General features: G+C 42.7%; 1 non-coding gene across 1 annotated transcript; it reads left to right on the forward strand.

Annotated features, from left to right (window-relative positions):
• The first annotated feature begins 1,659 nt into the window (after positions 1–1,659).
• On the forward strand, positions 1,660–1,745 carry LOC117077040. The gene has a single exon (XR_004434632.1). It is a non-coding gene; the product is annotated as a small nucleolar RNA SNORD60 (small nucleolar RNA).
• The last annotated feature ends 3,660 nt before the right edge of the window (positions 1,746–5,405 follow it).

The raw sequence follows: 5,405 nt of genomic DNA on the forward strand, positions 1-5,405 counted from the left end.
ATAACAAAGCCTGATATTTGTAGTGTTTTCTAGTTAACAGAGTACTTCATATAAGTTCTTTGAATCTTAAACAACTCTGTAAGGTGGACATTTTAATACACCTGTCATTAGGGTTAAACTTCAGTGTATGGAGTGAGGCCTTCAATCAATGAAAAGTTTATTCTGAAAGGCAGGGGAAGGGTGGTAGAGGTGCCTGGGGGGCAGGAAGCGACTGTCTATAGAATGCTGTCCTAAAGACACACATGAAGCCATGTCGTCATTGTCTAGACCTGCTGGACTGCACCCTAAGCCATGACATGTTGACTGTGCAAAAAGCCAATTAGCTGGGGGGATGCAGAAGGCAGACAAATATTGCATAAAGCAAATGGCTTTTGAAGTAATAATAACAATAATAAATGATCTGAATTCAAATCCTGATTCTGCTACTTGTACAACTCTGTGACATTGAGCAAGTTAACCTCCCCAGTCTTGAGTTTTTCATCTTAAAATAGTGTTCGTGATATATTCCTTGTAAGGTTGTTCTGAGGATTAAAGAAGTATATATAAAGCAGCTGATATAGTGGCTGGTGCTGAAAAATAGTAAAATATTTTATTGCTAATAATAGATTTTTAAAAATACATTTAAAAACTGGTGGAGATACAATTACTGAAAAATGATAATTCATTGCTATCTAGGTTGCAGTGAAATAGATACACTCAAATGCTGCTAGTGGTGTAGTAAAACGGACTTGAAATGAAAGCAGAAGGTCAATATGATGCAAGAGCCGTAAAGATGTTTCCTTTAACTTCAATATCTGCTCCTGGAACTTTAAGGAAATAATCTAAAATAAACCAGAAAAGTAGTATGTACAAAGGTATCCATCACAGTGTAGTTGCCAATAGTAAAACCCTGGGAATGACTGAATGATGACCCAAAGGAATGGTTAGGAATTTAGGGTTATATCAGCAAGGCAATTTTTTTTTTTTTTTTAAGATGGAGTCTCTCTCTATCGCCCAGGTTGGAGTGCAGTGGTGCAATCTCGGCTCACTGCAACCTCCGCCTCCTAGGTTCAAGCTATTCTCCTGCCTCAGCCTGCTGAGTAGCTGGGATTACAGGCGTGCGCTACCATGCCCGGCTAATTTTTGAATTTTTAGTAGAGACGGGGCTTCACCATGTTGGTCATGCTGGTCTCAAACTCCTGACCTCGTGATCTGCCTCCTTGGCCTCCCAAAGTGCTGGGATTACAGGCCTGAGCCACTGCGCTCCGCCAGCAAGGCAAAATATTTAGCAGCCATTACAGGTACTATGAAAAATGATAATTCATTGCTATCTAGGTTATGCAAATGCAGAGGCACCCACATTTGCAAACATCCTGAAAGCCTGGTAGAGTGTGAAGACAGAAAAGAAAGCAAAGTGGCAGAAATACAGTTCAAAGGGCACACGACTATCAGAGGCGACAAGCCTTATAGACCTTGTTCAGGACCATGGGTTTCATCCTAATGGCAAAGGGAAGCCACTGGAGAATTCTGAGCAGAGGGTGACATAACCAGAATGGTGGGTTTTTAATGATCCTTCCTTATAATGTGGAAATCTATTCTTTTAAATGCAAGTATGCAGGCAAGGCATTACGCAAAAATGTATTAGGGTGATTGCATAGAGGGTAGCGTTTTTTTCTCCCTTGTCAAAAATTCCCCAATCCTATTTCTGACACCTCATATGAAAGCTGGACATGCAGTCTTATTATTATTTTGCAAGCCTGGGGCTTGGGTAAAAAAAGAAAAAAAAAATCCCCAATCCTGTTGACATAACATTCCCTACTTTAAAATAGAGAAAACAGTTATCCTACAGACAGCAGCTGTGTTTTCTGTGAAACAGTGTGTCCCACAAATGTAGGAGACTATGCACAGAGTGGGGAGGCTTGGGAAGGAGGCATTACCTTACAAAATGGGCTAGTGGGTGGGGTAGGAGGTGAAACCGTGTTATTGACCTGCATCAGAAGTTCTTTTTCCAGTGGGTGGAAAGAGCTTCCTGTTGATGTTACAGATGTTATAACTTCACTTATCACTGTTTGATCTCTCCTAGCATGTTACCCTCAGGGCAGGAGTCTGTCAGCTCAAAGCAGAGATAAGGGGGCCACATGTCCCAGGGCTTGGCAGATGGAGCCCTGAACCCAGACCTCAGTAGGAAGCATCAGCATGAATCCATTCCCAGTAGCCTCTGAGCAGGAGCAGGCAAAGTGCCTTCTTTTTGAAATAGGGCCTCACTGTGTCACCCAGGTTGGAGTGCAGTGGCGTGATATGGCCCACTGCAATCTCTGCCTCTCGGGCTCAAACGATTTTTTCACCTCAGCCTCCCGAGTAGCTGGGACTACGGGCACATGCCACCACATCCAGCTAATTTATATATATACACACACACACACATATATATATATACACACACACAATTTATATATATATACACACATATATATAAAATACATACACACACACACATATATATATACACACACACAATTTATATATATATACACACACACACATATATATAAAATACATACACACACACATGCATGCATATACACAACATAGCAAAATCTTGTCTCTATATGTATGTTGCCCAGGCTGGTCTCAAACTCCTGGGCTCAAGCGTCTGTCTGCCTTGGCCTTCCAATATGCTGGAACTACAGGCTGAAGAGTCGTTTTGAGCAAATTATCTTCTCATCATCAGCAAGCATTTGCATGTAGTAAGCACTGGACACAATGCATGTATACACCATGCATATGTAATACAGCACCTTAAATCACTCATTTATCCATGCCACAAACATGTATCAAGCACGTACTAGGTACAGGCATAATCCTGGCTGGTGGGGAAACAGAGAATAAGGCACAGACTTCAATTATTCTGACTTTGCTATTTAAAGCAGAGTTGTGGATGACATGTAATACACAAAACCGTGAGATTTTAGAGCAGAAAGGATGCTGGAAATGATCCAATCCAAAATTCTTATAATGAGATATAAGAAAAATGTAGTCCAGAGAGGATAAATGCCTCAGATCTTTAGGTTATTGAAGTTCAAGTCAGGTGGATTTTCTAATAAACTCTGATGTGTCTTATAAAGATGGAAGCATATTGCTGCAATGCAGTCCTAGCAAGAGTGTTCACAAAAGTGTAGCTTAAATAAAGGAATCATTATCTCTGACATGTGATAAAAATGCCCCATCACTGTCCTTAATCAAATGAGGATCTCTAAAATGACACTGAAATACGTCATGTTCAAAGATCTTTAACAATCCCATGATCTTGTGAATCTTGGAGTAGCATGATGGAAGGTTCTGGTCTGAGAGTGGTCCACACAGAGGCTAGAGCTGCATGCATGTTATGCGACATTGGGTGCTGCCATATCTACACTGGGTTCCTGTGAATGGATAATAGAAATAGCAAGCCAAGCATCTTAGCATCACCTCAGTTAGCTGTAGCTAGAATGGATTACTTAGTGTCCATGGCTGAGTCAGGAGCAGAGCGAAGTGTGTATTGACACTGGCAGGGCAAACCTAGAGCCGGTGGAGAGCCCAGTTAGGAAATCACTCCACATGGCTACCAGTGTTCTTCTGCTTTCCTTAAATCATGAGTGATAAAGGGGCTTCATGTTTTTGACATGAACTCTGCAAAGGGAAGCAAACTGCAGCTATAGACGTAATTCCACAGTGAGCTGTGATACATCAATGGGTCATAAAACACTGAAATGGACTCAGCCCAAGGGGTGGCTTTCTGACTTGCATTTAGAGAATAAAAATGTTAATAGCAGCTGAGCGCTGTGGCTCACGCCTGTAATCCCAGCATTTTGGGAGGCCGAGGAGGGTGGATCACGATGTCAGGAGTTCGAGACCAGCCCCTGACCAGCATGGCGAAACCCCGTCTCTACTACAAATACAAAAATTAGCCAGGCATGGTGGTGCGCACCTGTAATCTCAGCTACTCAGGAGGCTGAGGCAGGAGAATCGCTTGAACCCGGGAGGCAGAGGTTGCAGTGAACTGAGATCGCACCATGGCACTCCAGCCTGGGCAACAGAGGGAGACTCCATCTCAAAAAAAAAAAAAAAAAAAAATGTTAATAGCTACCATCTGTTGTTCACTACAGAAAGGATATTCTGTTAAGTGTTTTGCCTACTTATTTATTTATTTATTTATTTTTTTGTTGGGACGGAGTCTCGTTCTGTCGCCCAGGCTGGAGTGCAGTGGCCGGATCTCAGCTTACTGCAAGCTCCGCCTCCCGGGTTTACGCCATTCTCTCGCCTCAGCCTCCCGAGTAGCTGGGACTACAGGCGCCCGCCATCTCGCCTGGCTAATTTTTTGTATTTTTTTAGTAGAGACGGGGTTTCACTGTGTTAGCCAGGATGGTCTCGATCTCCTGACCTCGTGATCCGCCCGTCTCGGCCTCCCAAAGTGCTGGGATTACAGGCTTGAGCCACCGCGCCCGGCCTGGCTACTTATTTATATTATTTAACCTTAAACAACCTTATGAGATTTTTAAAAAATCAGGTATTTATTATTAACCCAATTTTACAGATGAAAAAACTGACAATCAGAGAGGTTAACTAACTTTTTCCATGTCACCCAGCTACCAAGTGGTGCAGCCAGGATTGAAACCTGACTATATCTAACTCAGAAGCTGTTACTCAAATTGCACCAGGCAATTTGTTCACAGCAAGGGACTGACAACATAGAGGCCTACAAATCTGTTTTCTTTGTTTGTTTTATATCTAGGTCATTTTATCCTCCTCCCATTCTTCTTTCCTCTTAAGTTTCTATTTTGGGGTTTTAGACCCCCCCCAAAGAGCCTGAAATCAGCCTTCCTTCCCTTCCTGCTGTTATCGTACAAACTGTAACAGCCATTTTTGGTTGGCCTCATTTGATGCTTGATGACAAAGAAGTTGTCCTCAAAAATTTTTTCTTATCTATTGCCCTACTTCCCCTACTCACTTAATCTTTGACTACATCACATATAGATTCAGAGATGAGCTAGGTTGGAAGGGATCTTTGCTGATGTCTGAGACCTACTTCTTCATTTTATAGAGGAAGAACATGAGTCCCTTTAGGGGAAAGCAAATTGTCTGAGCTCATGTGACACATTGGTGCTAGAGCTGGGACTTGATCTCAGGCCTCTTAACTCCTCCTTTAGTGCCCTTTCCACTCTACCTGGCTGCGTGTGTATTTGCGGTATTTAAATGGTGCCCACAGGGAGAAAAAAAGATTACTAATCTCCATCTACACAAACTGTCTGTACCAGGGAGCTGGGCAGAGCATGGCCAAAAGAGACAGGCATCATCTCTCCCTTTGCCCTGCTGTACTCAACGAGCGAGATTGTTATCTTCTGAGTGGCAGTGTCCCCGCCTTGTTGGAAATGTTGAAACACTTGTGA

The sequence above is a fragment of the Trachypithecus francoisi genome, unplaced genomic scaffold (assembly GCF_009764315.1).
Source record: "Trachypithecus francoisi isolate TF-2019V2 unplaced genomic scaffold, Tfra_2.0 Lachesis_group5, whole genome shotgun sequence".
Lineage (NCBI taxonomy): Eukaryota > Metazoa > Chordata > Mammalia > Primates > Cercopithecidae > Trachypithecus > Trachypithecus francoisi.